This window comes from Leuresthes tenuis, unplaced genomic scaffold (genome assembly GCF_036924035.1).
Source record: "Leuresthes tenuis unplaced genomic scaffold, fLeuTen1.0.hap1 SCAF_3, whole genome shotgun sequence".
NCBI lineage: Eukaryota > Metazoa > Chordata > Actinopteri > Atheriniformes > Atherinopsidae > Leuresthes > Leuresthes tenuis.
The window spans coordinates 349,261-362,955 of record NW_027325357.1 but is presented as its reverse complement, the minus strand read 5'-3'; positions in this window follow the sequence as shown (position 1 = coordinate 362,955).

The following is a 13,695-nucleotide window of genomic DNA, read 5'->3' as shown; positions in this document are numbered from 1 at the left end:
TGAGATGTGTCGTTTTTCTTCTTCTTTTGTTCTTTTAGGAAACAGCGCAGTCACGCTTTCAACCAATGAAATGACTCGACTCAAACTTACAGCTTTACAGGCCAGAGATCCACGAGAAGAGCTCCAATACAGCTCCAGAACTTTACCTTTGACCTCCTGTTTTAATGCTATTTCCTTTATTTGTTTCCCCTCATTAATTTAATCAGTGAGTTCAGCTATTTTTCAGATTGAATCTAAACTGTGTTAAAGGGGAACTCCGGTGTTTTTAAACCTTATTTCTGGCATGAAATACATTCATCTACTCACAGAGAACAGTTTGGTGAAAGTCGGCGTCCTTCAGAAGATATTTAGATAACTGGAGATCCATATAACAGAGTGAACGGGGCTTAGAGGATGCAGCCTCTAAATAAGGCATTATCTGTCTTTATTTCACCAATACTTTAAGAAGAATGAATGAATGAACGTGTGCTATAGCTCTGTTAGCTCATAGCTCTGTTAGCTCATAGCTGCTGTTAGCTCATAGCTGCTGTTATCTCATAGCTAAAAGTTCTGTCTGTGGTCAGAAAGTAAGAAAGAAGAAGAAGAAGAAAAAACTGTTTTAATCCGATGTTATTTATTCAGCCTGCAGGGGGCGACACACGACTCCTTTTTAACTGATCCTCAGTCAGATTTTACTGTTAAACTATTTTCAGCTCTCACACACACACACACACACACACACACAAAACATCACATTTAAATATAACAACAAATAAATGTTAGTTTCTAACTCAGAAACAGATTTTAACGACTCAGGCTGCTTTTTGCTATAAAAGACACTTATATTTACGTTCTTATTAACAGATTCTTATTATTTATCATTATCATGAGGAGAAGTCATGATAACTTTAATAAATCTGGAAGTTTTATTATCTTAAACCTAGATCGCAAATATTCTCCTTATTAAAAAGTTTTACAGATTTTATCCCAAAAAACTGAAAAGAATCGTATCTTTTATGAATCTTTTATGAGTTATTTAAATAATTTTTATTTTATGTGAATATGAAGACGATTTAAGGTGTGAATCTCAGATTTAAATGGATCAGAACTAAATCAGATGAAAGATGAAATCTGCTGCTTCAGTTCTGTAGAAAAAGACCTAAATGTGCTGATTTCCCACCTGAACTGAGCCCCGACACCAGAATCTCTGGGTCTGACACCAGAATCTCTGGGTCCCACGAACCCGAAGCCGGACCTGCAGGTCAGTCTCTACTCATTCTGTTGGCTTCATCCTGTTTTTATCGAGTTAATAATGAAATCGGTAAGTTTGTGTGACAGAATCTTAGAACTTTATAGCAATCTTTATGTCTTTTTTAGACTTTTTTAGACTAATATCGCCCCGAACCCTCCGGAGACGTTCGCTCCGCAGCAGCGCCTGAGGACTGAGGTCAACGAAGGTCGATGTGCTTCAACATGAGTCAGAAGCCTGCAGTTTAAAGGCTCCCTAACTTCTGTGGTGCTGCTTTAAACATTTTCCCAAACCCTGACGTTGGATTTCTGAGTTAGTTTCCGAGCAGTTGCACTGTGTGAATCATCCACAGCTCCGCTTCATGTCTCCGCTCAGCGTGATTTCACTCGGGTGGAGTTAAGGGTGAGAGCTGACGTACTGTTAGAAAAGCACGAATCTGCTCCTGACTTTGTCCCCAATGAGCTTCCCTAAGAACGGCTTCTTGACAGCCACCCTTCCATGGAGACCATTTCTGATGAGGCTTGGGCCAACAGTAGATGGATCAGCTGAAGGTCCAGATGCATCTCTCAGGTCCTGTCAGGTCACAGCTGGATTTTTTCCTCTTTCTTAAGGACATCACTTTCAGATCCTGTTCATCTGCTGGAGATAGTTTTTTAGGCCTGACACTTCTTCTTTTGTCCTCCACTTGTCCAGTTTCCTCAAATGTTTTAAGGACACACTGCACACCATGCTGAGATATGCCAAGTTTTCAGCTAATAGCTCTTTGGGAATCACCTTGTTGCTGCAGAAATCCTATTTTCTGTCTGTCAAACTGTGTTTTCTTTGCTGTTTTTCATAGATGCAGCTAAAGAAATGGGAACAAATGATGTGTCTTTGTGACAAAGAGCCTAAAGATCCAGTTTAAAACGGCTTCTTTGCTAAGCTTTTTGCTTCGTATTGTTGGAAAAACCCTCAACACACATGCACTAATTGAACCAACACATACCCGTTTTTCTCGCATACTTTCACATAATTTGCCTCCTCAATCAGCTGAGCATTATCTAATTTCCTGACTGGTTTGCCTGCGGCTGCTTGTACAGTCGGAGAAAATGTGCCGATGCAGCAGATTCTGCAGTTTGACTTTTACACGAAGCGACGTGAACCAAAAACGAGCTGCTGAGGTCCTCCGCTTGGTAAAAAGATGATTTAAATAATAAAAAACAAACTTAAAACACGTTTAGAGTTTGGGTTATAATTATTAAATAATATGTTTTGTTTTTTTCTGAAAAAGGACAAATAAAAAAGGTTTAAATGTTGCTGAATCAGCACAAAAAGTAACTTGATCTATCAAGATCAAATGATTTGGACGTCAACCAGCAGCCCTGCGATAAGATTCCTTTACTGTCTTAATACAGCTGAGAAAATATAATCTTCCCTAAAAAGACCAGAAAGTATGGTGCAAACTGAACTGTTTCAGTAACAAACGGCTTTAGAAACCAGCTCATGTCACAGTGTTGGTGGCAGCGTCTTCTCTGCTTCTCAGCTTCTCAGCTTCTCTGCTTCTCAGCTTCTCAGCTTCTCTGCTTCTCTGCTTCTCTGCTTCTCAGCTTCTCTGCTTCTCAGCTTCTCTGCTTCTCAGCTTCTCAGCTTCTCTGCTTCTCAGCTTCTCTGCTTCTTCTCAGCTTCTCTGCTTCTCAGCTTCTCTGCTTCTCTGCTTCTCTGCTTCTCAGCTTCTCAGCTTCTCAGCTTCTCTGCTTCTCAGCTTCTCAGCTTCTCTGCTTCTCTGCTTCTCAGCTTCTCTGCTTCTCAGCTTCTCAGCTTCTCTGCTTCTCTGCTTCTCAGCTTCTCTGCTTCTCTGCTTCTCTGCTTCTCTGCTTCTCAGCTTCTCTGCTTCTCAGCTTCTCTGCTTCTCAGCTTCTCAGCTTCTCTGCTTCTCTGCTTCTCTGCTTCTCAGCTTCTCTGCTTCTCAGCTTCGCAGCTTCTCAGCTTCTTCTCAGCTTCTCTGCTTCTCTGCTTCTCAGCTTCTCTGCTTCTCTGCTTCTCTGCTTCTCTGCTTCTCAGCTTCTCTGCTTCTCAGCTTCTCTGCTTCTCAGCTTCTCAGCTTCTCTGCTTCTCTGCTTCTCTGCTTCTCAGCTTCTCTGCTTCTCAGCTTCGCAGCTTCTCAGCTTCTTCTCAGCTTCTCTGCTTCTCTGCTTCTCTGCTTCTCAGCTTCTCTGCTTCTCAGCTTCTCTGCTTCTCAGCTTCTCTGCTTCTCTGCTTCTTCTCAGCTTCTCTGCTTCTCTGCTTCTCTGCTTCTCAGCTTCTCTGCTTCTCAGCTTCTCTGCTTCTCTGCTTCTCAGCTTCGCAGCTTCTCAGCTTCTTCTCAGCTTCTCTGCTTCTCTGCTTCTCAGCTTCTCTGCTTCTCTGCTTCTCAGCTTCTCTGCTTCTCTGCTTCTTCTCAGCGTCTCTGCTTCTCTGCTTCTTCTCAGCTTCTCTGCTTCTCTGCTTCTCTGCTTCTCAGCTTCTCTGCTTCTCAGCTTCTCTGCTTCTCTGCTTCTCAGCTTCTCTGCTTCTCTGCTTCTCTGCTTCTCAGCTTCTCTGCTTCTCAGCTTCTCTGCTTCTCAGCTTCACAGCTTCTCAGCTTCTTCTCAGCTTCTCTGCTTCTCTGCTTCTCTGCTTCTCAGCTTCTCTGCTTCTCTGCTTCTCTGCTTCTCAGCTTCTCAGCTTCTCTGCTTCTCTGCTTCTCTGCTTCTCAGCTTCTCAGCTTCTCTGCTTCTCTGCTTCTCTGCTTCTCAGCTTCTCTGCTTCTCTGCTTCTCTGCTTCTCTGCTTCTCAGCTTCTCAGCTTCTCTGCTTCTCTGCTTCTCTGCTTCTCAGCTTCTCTGCTTCTCAGCTTCTCTGCTTCTCTGCTTCTTCTCAGCTTCTCTGCTTCTCAGCTTCTCTGCTTCTCTGCTTCTCAGCTTCTCTGCTTCTCAGCTTCTCAGCTTCTCAGCTTCTCTGCTTCTCTGCTTCTCAGCTTCTCTGCTTCTCTGCTTCTCTGCTTCTCAGCTTCTCTGCTTCTCTGCTTCTCTGCTTCTCAGCTTCTCTGCTTCTCAGCTTCTCTGCTTCTCAGCTTCTCAGCTTCTCTGCTTCTCTGCTTCTCTGCTTCTCAGCTTCTCTGCTTCTCAGCTTCGCAGCTTCTCAGCTTCTTCTCAGCTTCTCTGCTTCTCTGCTTCTCTGCTTCTCAGCTTCTCTGCTTCTCAGCTTCTCTGCTTCTCTGCTTCTCTGCTTCTCAGCTTCTCTGCTTCTCAGCTTCTCTGCTTCTCAGCTTCTCTGCTTCTCTGCTTCTCAGCTTCGCAGCTTCTCAGCTTCTTCTCAGCTTCTCTGCTTCTCAGCTTCTCTGCTTCTCAGCTTCTCTGCTTCTCAGCTTCGCAGCTTCTCAGCTTCTTCTCAGCTTCTCTGCTTCTCTGCTTCTCTGCTTCTCAGCTTCTCTGCTTCTCAGCTTCTCTGCTTCTCAGCTTCGCAGCTTCTCAGCTTCTTCTCAGCTTCTCTGCTTCTCTGCTTCTCTGCTTCTCAGCTTCTCTGCTTCTCAGCTTCTCTGCTTCTCAGCTTCTCTGCTTCTCTGCTTCTCAGCTTCGCAGCTTCTCAGCTTCTTCTCAGCTTCTCTGCTTCTCTGCTTCTCAGCTTCTCTGCTTCTCAGCTTCTCTGCTTCTCAGCTTCTCTGCTTCTCTGCTTCTCTGCTTCTCAGCTTCTCTGCTTCTCTGCTTCTCTGCTTCTCAGCTTCTCTGCTTCTCAGCTTCTCAGCTTCTCGGCTGAAGCGCTTTCATTCTGGACCAACTGAAAGATTCGTGGTTATTTCATTGTCTGCAGCTTAAAGTAAGATGTTTACGAGCAGTTTGTTAGATCTCATGTCTGCACAAACCTCAAAGTTGTCCTGAAAAACTCTTCCTGTGAAAAACATTCATCATCAGACACGAGCTGAATGTGTTCTGATCGATTGGTACCTGGTTCTGCTTCAGAATGATCTGAAAACTGTTCCTGAGTTCTGTGCCCACAGGGAGATGTGCTTTAGTCTTCAGTCACTTTCTGTTCTGAAGCTTTCTTCTGGCCTGAGACACAAGACGCCGTGCACACCTGGACAGGTGTCAGTCCGCCACTCAGAGACCAACGAGACAAACAACTCCTGAGGGTTAAGGTTGCCTTTAAGGACAGTTTAGAGTCACCAGGTAACCTGACAGCATGTTGTTGGACGGTGGGAGGAAACAGGAGAACCTGGAGGAACCCACATACAGGAGAACATGCAGCCTCCACACAGACAGAACCAGCCGGGAATCGAACCTGGAACCTGTGAGGTTCTGACCGCCCTGCAGAGAGCCGCTGAGCTTAAACCAACAGGTAACAAAGCCTTTCTCCCACGTCTCAATAAGACCTCAGTTATTGTCAGAAAGAGCCTTTGAAACCTCGTTTTGTGAGATGAATTGAAGGAAATGACCCGATTATTCTCTCACTGACGTGTTTTAAGAGCAGGTGTGACAGCAGGAAGCTTCCCACAGTGCAGAAGAGCCGTCCGTCTCCTGCAGAAGGTGCAGCTCGGTGACACATCTGTCACCTTCATTATGCTGGTCACCGTGCACGTGAGCAACGCCGCTTTGCCTTCAAAGCGCTTAAACAGCACCAGGTTTTATCTGATCATCAGAGCGGAAACAACTCTGAAAGTAGCTCAGTGACTTGTTTTCTTTGCCCAAATCATTCAAGGAAATGATTTTACAGCAACAAGGAAGTAAAACTCTTTGTTTTTTCCTCATGATGTTCTCCTTCAGGCTGGTTTACAGACGTCTGGTTCAGAAGGGTTAGATCTGACGAAGAGTCGATCTGAAAGTGGCTCAGAGGCTGGGTGCAAACGCATTTCATGTTCTGGTTCCTCCTCGTGTTTTTATCTCGGTTTATGATTATAACCACAGACAGTAGAAGCTCAGCGATAAAAACTCTCACTTTGTTTAGAATCAAAAGCTCTACAAAAAAAATCCAAACTGACTTTTTCTATTCCACATACAGTATTTTTACAGTAACTATCTGTATCTGTAGAGCTGGAGTGTCTCTGGCTGCAGGAGCAGGTTAGAGTTACTGCTAACCGCTTCATTAAATCTGCGTTAAATCAGCATTTTTATGCATATTTATTGGTCCAACTGAAAGTAATGAACTGATAATCTTTGAGTTGCAATGATCAGAAACACAGAGCAGAACCTTCCTCCTGCAGCCTCTGGGGCAGATGTTGGATGTTTCCACCCCCGGAGCGCTGATGAACCTGCTGCTGCACGCAGGCTGCAGCCGGCTTTAACAGGTGATCCCGGGTTCATCAGACTGTTTAAACCCACTATCTGCAGCGTAAAAGCAGTTATAGTCGGAACCTGAAAGTTTAATTGGAGTGTCACACAGACTCTGCTTTAACTCCAGTTCTCCTGATGTGTGCTGAAGCTGTAAGTTGGTGTCACTGTGGGATGAGCTCCTGGAAACCAGTCCGTCCACTTCTGCTGCTGCTGGCTTTGGCCTGCAGCATAAACCTGCCACCGCTGTATTCATGCCTCTTTTCAGCCGCAGGAGGTTCACATTTTTCCATTTTTGCAGCGTCCTTTGACTGCCTTCCAACAGCTGAGCAGCTGAGACTCACCAGTTCCAGACTAACATTGGTGCATATCAGCCCTGAAGCTGTTCCTGAGGTCAGGTGACTTCCTGCATCATGAGGTCAGCTGACTTCCTGCATCATGAGGTCAGGTGACTCACCTGTGGCCGTGTCGCCTGCAAACAGCCAGTCATGGGACTTCTTCTCTCAGTTCACTTCAAATGAATAACTGAGTTTAGGTTTTGCTTCTTTAAAGCAGAACAACTCGAACAGCAAAGACAGGAGAAAATACAGTTAATTTTGGTTCAATAATAGTTTAAAGTAAATTATACTGCTGAAGAATTAATTATTATTAAAGATATATTATTGTTATACGTAGTTAACTAAAGTTAAAGAAATATAAATAATCCATCATAAAGTTGAAGTTGAAGTGCAGCAGAGAGGAAGGTGTGATAGAAACCTTCAGAGGTCAGTGGGTTGGGCTGCTGTTGCTTAGCAACAGCTCAGCTGATGATGTCACACACAGCGTCAGCAGGTAACTCAGGTGAACTGAGACAGAAACTCACAGCCAGCAGCTCAACATCTGGGCTGCAGAGACGCTCCAGGATTCCACCATCTGTTGTTAACCAGCTCTGTGATCCTCCTCCTTTACTGTTAGCGCTCTGTCTGCAGTCTCTGTCTGCCCGGATAGTCTTAAAGCTGAGCAGAGAGCTGTTAGAGTTGTTCCTGCAGCCAGGTCCAGGATTCCACCATCTGTTGTTAACCAGCTCTGTGATCCTCCTCCTTTACTGTTAGCGCTCTGTCTGCAGTCTCTGTCTGCCCGGATAGTCTTAAAGCTGAGCAGAGAGCTGTTAGAGTTGTTCCTGCAGCCAGGTCCAGGATTCCACCATCTGTTGTTAACCAGCTCTGTGATCCTCCTCCTTTACTGTTAGCGCTCTGTCTGCAGTCTCTGTCTGCCCGGATAGTCTTAAAGCTGAGCAGAGAGCTGTTAGAGTTGTTCCTGCAGCCAGGTCCAGGATTCCACCATCTGTTGTTAACCAGCTCTGTGATCCTCCTCCTTTACTGTTTGCGCTCTGTCTGCAGTCTCTGTCTGCCCGGATAGTCTTAAAGCTGAGCAGAGAGCTGTTAGAGTTGTTCCTGCAGCCAGGTCCAGGATTCCACCATCTGTTGTTAACCAGCTCTGTGATCCTCCTCCTTTACTGTTAGCGCTCTGTCTGCAGTCTCTGTCTGTCCAGATAGTCTTAAAGCTGAGCAGAGAGCTGTTAGAGCTGTTCCTGCAGCCAGGTCCAGGATTCCACCATCTGTTGTTAACCAGCTCTGTGATCCTCCTCCTTTACTGTTAGCGCTCTGTCTGCAGTCTCTGTCTGCCCGGATAGTCTTAAAGCTGAGCAGAGAGCTGTTAGAGTTGTTCCTGCAGCCAGGTCCAGGATTCCACCATCTGTTGTTAACCAGCTCTGTGATCCTCCTCCTTTACTGTTAGCGCTCTGTCTGCAGTCTCTGTCTGTCCGGATAGTCTTAAAGCTGAGCAGAGAGCTGTTAGAGTTGTTCCTGCAGCCAGGTCCAGGATTCCACCATCTGTTGTTAACCAGCTCTGTGATCCTCCTCCTTTACTGTTAGCGCTCTGTCTGCAGTCTCTGTCTGCCCGGATAGTCTTAAAGCTGAGCAGAGAGCTGTTAGAGCTGTTCCTGCAGCCAGGTCCAGGATTCCACCATCTGTTGTTAACCAGCTCTGTGATCCTCCTCCTTTACTGTTAGCGCTCTGTCTGCAGTCTCTGTCTGCCCGGATAGTCTTAAAGCTGAGCAGAGAGCTGTTAGAGTTGTTCCTGCAGCCAGGTCCAGGATTCCACCATCTGTTGTTAACCAGCTCTGTGATCCTCCTCCTTTACTGTTAGCGCTCTGTCTGCAGTCTCTGTCTGCCCGGATAGTCTTAAAGCTGAGCAGAGAGCTGTTAGAGTTGTTCTTGCAGCCAGGTCCAGGATTCCACCATCTGTTGTTACCCAGCTCTGTGATCCTCCTCCTTTACTGTTAGCGCTCCGGACTCTAAACGTCTCAACTCCTGTGGCTTTGGGGTTTTATTCCAGGCATTATTTGGTCTTTTGAAAGCTCAGTCAGCTGCATCACAACAAATGTTCAAAGTGTTTAAATATACATAATATGAAATAAAATTAAAATATAAAATATATAAACCAGACGGTTGTAGTTTTTGGACTTCAGTCAACATCCATCTTAAAAAATGCTGACGCTGCCATCATTTCTTAAAAGAACACCTTTTTTTGCTCACTAAGATGAGAAAGTTTACAGCAGACTGGTTTTATGTGACTCTGGATATTTCAAATCAGCAGAACAATTAGAAAATGATCAGAAAAAGACATCAGCTTTCAGTCCGAGTCTTTCTTTTTTTACTGATGTTCGGTCGGTACAGTTTGCCATATTTATTAGAAAGTTTCACTAAAGGTGGGTGTGGCTCAATGTTTAGCTTCTCTCTCCTGATCTGGATTATTTTTTATTGGATTACCCCGGGGCTGCAGGTGCTGTGGGGCTCAGCAGCAGCGCCTCACAGCAGGGGTTCCAGGTTCAACTCCGGCTGGTTCTGTCTGTGTGGAGCTGCATGTTCTCCCTATTATTATAATCTGGGTTCTCTCCAGGTTCTCCGGGTTCTCCGGGTTCTCCGGGTTCTCCTGGTTCCTCCCACCGTCCAACAACATGCTGTCAGGTTACCTGGTTGTTTGTCTCTGTGATGGACTGACACCTGTCCAGGTGACCCCGCCTCTCGCTGGGATAGGCTCCACCCCCCGCGACCCGACCCACGGATTGAGCGGGTATAGAAAATGGATGGTTTACCCTTTTGGATTGCACTTGTTTCAGATCGTTCTGTTTCACAGGAAAGCTATTTATATATATATATATAATATTATTTGACCTGATGGTTCTTTGTTCTGAAACATTTTATCGGTCAGTATATAAACAACAGTTTTGGGCCCCAGAACAAAGTAACCACATGCATGAATACATCAGCCGGGGATCTTTTGAATAGACGCCGGTCAGCCTCTGGCTTTATTGTTTGTTGGTGACATTTTAATCTTTTCACGTCAAAATAGATTCAGAATTATTCCCAGTTTCTAAAAAGCATATCAGAAACAGAGATGGAAACAGCTAATGTTTATAACCTGAGGAAGAATTAGCAGCTTTAACAGCTGAAACAGTTTGGCTGTGAAGCTAAATGCCTGCGAACTTTCTGTGTGGGCGGAGCTTAATCAGGCCTCGCATTACGAAGCGTGTTTAACGCAGAAAAACAACCATTGTGTAACTTTTAAACTATGGGATGTTCATCAGGCTGAAATCGTACAAAATCAGGCCTCCTAAAACTGGACCAACAGCCAGATAATCCAGCTGGGTCTGAATCCCTCCTGGATGGAAACACTCAGCTGGACCCAGGTTTCTTTTGTCAGACTGAAATCAGCCATTAAGGCTTCGTGTTACAGCGTTTCCAGACTGCCGCTCTGCTCTAATAAAATCCTGGTTTCATAACCACAGATAATCACAGCTAAAGACAGAGCAGAGAACTCGGCTGGATCACATGGACCAGGACCTCCCACAGAGGAGGTCAGCGGCAGCAGGAAGTCGGGAAGCTTTTCTCCCACAGGTAATAATTTGATTCTCTCGGTCCAGAACATGGTCCAGTTGAGCTGTAACTGTGGCTCGGCTGCTCAACCCTCAGTGTGGTTCAGCTCTGAGTTTGGAAGAAAGAACCGGTTGGACTGAACTTTACAAAGATCAGAATGAAAAACAGAACATTCTAACAGTAAAGTCCCGATTGAACCAGTATTTAATATTTAATGTTTGTCCATCTAACCGCCTTCTGTGCCATTAAATCTGCGGCCTACATTTCCAGCACGGCGCCGGCAGCAGCTTTGGTTTCAGCGCCGCCTTGTCATGCTGCTGTTTATGCTTTTTAAAGGCAGGTTAACCTGCCTGTCCTGTTTTGTTGTCTCCCGGCTCATGAGCCGCAGACTGTATGTAAATCACACAGCGTCAGCATTTCCAAAGCAGCTTATTGACTTCTTCACATGGAGCAGAAAGCTGCTGCAGCAGAGAGGTGTTTGGTTCGATCACCTGCACCTCCCAGCTGGGTAAACAGAGGCATCTGTCGACTGCTCCCGGATGTTTTTAAGGAAGGTGACGGACACGGAGTCATACCTGCAGATGACCTGTTTTCCGTTGTAAAAGCGCACATTTGTGTGAGCACACAGGGACTTTTTGACCCTGTTAACACCATGAAACCGTTTCACAGGTCAGATGTGTTCTTGGGACATCAAACTGTCGTCTGACACATCAGGGCAGGGTCCGAGGAAACGGATTCGGACAGGTTCTGCTGTGGAAATAATTCAATAAATGACCCGCTCTGATGAATGAAAGAAGGCTCTGACGGTGCATCCTCTGCCGAGGCTTTCTATCAGGTTTCATAAAAACTTGGCCCAGTCATTTCTGTGTAGATTAACGTGTTCATGTGACCTCATGGCTGCAAAAACTGACAAACATATGCAAACAAAATGACCAAATCATGACCAAAAAGACACAGAATGTGACATAAAACAAGCCAACAAAGAGATAGACCACAAAATCATTTCATATGTATTTTGATTAAATGGAAACTATCTAAAAAACATGTTGGACAATAATCACAAAGATACTAAATGAACATCATGACGATGCATGAAATGAACTGAAAAAGAACCGTGAATCTACAAAAAGCCTTCAAGAGAAATTAATTACAGGAAGAGTCTAAATGTCAAAAATGGAGTTCATAAATGAAACATGTAAAAAATACAAAATAATCACAGAGAAAAGCAAAGAGATGCTTAAGATCTACCAAAGAGAAAAAAGAGGGGGAAAAGTACTCGTTTTGCAATAAAATGCAGAAATCTGATGGGAAATGTTTAAGAAACTAAACAGATAAGATTAAACAAATGAATCTTTGCTCTCCATAAACAGATGACATCATTGCTGTCATTAACTTGTGTTTCTCTCTCTCAGCAGGTGTCTCTGGCCTGGTGTTACGCTGCTTGTTGTCCCCTCTTTCCTGTCCTCTCAGCCCCAGCTGGTCCAGGCAGATGGTTCCTTCCTGGTTCTGGTTCTGATGGAGGTTTCTTCCTGGTTCTGGTTCTGATGGAGGTTTCTTCCTGGTTCTGGTTCTGATGGAGGTTTCTTCCTGTTAAAGGGAGTTTTTTCTCTCCACAGTCGCCTCCTGCAGCTCAGGATCAGAGAGAAGTTTCAGTCTGTTAGGTGAAGAAGAACAGGGAGGAGTTTAAAACTGGCGTGACTCCATCTCCAGTCACTTATTTCTGAATCTCGGGTACCTCCACGTTAGCTTTGCACACTTCAAAAAAACCCAAATAGTTTGGGCTAAGGTGTCCTCTGATTGGTCGAACTCCTGTGGTAACATGTCAGCTGCAGCCATAATTCAGCCGTCTGCGTGATCTTCTTCTGCCTGACTGCCGATCATGTAGCGGACCACTGGTACGGTCCAATTCAACCAGATACGGAACATTATTGTTCCCACATTACTTTGTTAGCTGAGGCTAACGCTAACAGCTTAGCTAATGAAGATGACGTACACCAACTTCTAAGGAGTTACTGCTGTTCCTTTCTGAAAGATGAACATTATTGTTCCCACATTACTTTGTTAGCTGAAGCTAACGCTAACAGCTTAGCTAATGAAGATGACGTACACCAACTTCTAAGGAGTTACTGCTGTTCCTTTCTGAAAGATGAACATTATTGTTCCCACATTACTTTGTTAGCTGAAGCTAACGCTAACAGCTTAGCTAATGAAGATGACGTACACCAACTTCTAAGGAGTTACTGCTGCTCCTTTCTGAAAGATGAACATTATTGTTCCCACATTACTTTGTTAGCTGAAGCTAACGCTAACAGCTTAGCTAATGAAGATGACGTACACCAACTTCTAAGGAGTTACTGCTGCTCCTTTCTGAAAGATGAACATTATTGTTCCCACATTACTTTGTTAGCTGAAGCTAACGCTAACAGCTTAGCTAATGAAGATGACGTACACCAACTTCTAAGGAGTTACTGCTGCTCCTTTCTGAAAGATGAACATTATTGTTCCCACATTACTTTGTTAGCTGAAGCTAACGCTAACAGCTTAGCTAATGAAGATGACCTACACCAACTTCTAAGGAGTTACTGCTGTTCCTTTCTGAAAGATGAACATTATTGTTCCCACATTACTTTGTTAGCTGAAGCTAACAGCTTAGCTAATGAAGATGACGTACACCAACTTCTAAGGAGTTACTGCTGTTCCTTTCTGAAAGATGAACATTATTGTTCCCACATTACTTTGTTAGCTGAAGCTAACGCTAACAGCTTAGCTAATGAAGATGACGTACACCAACTTCTAAGGAGTTACTGCTGCTCCTTTCTGAAAGATGAACATTATTGTTCCCACATTACTTTGTTAGCTGAAGCTAACGCTAACAGCTTAGCTAATGAAGATGACGTACACCAACTTCTAAGGAGTTACTGCTGTTCCTTTCTGAAAGATGAACATTATTGTTCCCACATTACTTTGTTAACTGAAGCTAATGCTAACAGCTTAGCTAATGAAGATGACGTACACCAACTTCTAAGGAGTTACTGCTGCTCCTTTCTGAAAAATGAACATTATTGTTCCCACATTACTTTGTTAGCTGAAGCTTTCTAGCTGAACGGTTCCGTTCTGTAACTCAGACAACCTGCAGCTGTGTTTAAGGTGTGTTTCCAACACAACACCGGTCCTCTCCTCACTCTCTGATCACTCGTTAAGTCTCATTTCTGACAGGGCTGAGAGAAAAACAGCTAACTGCTAACATACAGCTAACTGCTAACTTACAGCTAACTGCTAGCTTACAGCTA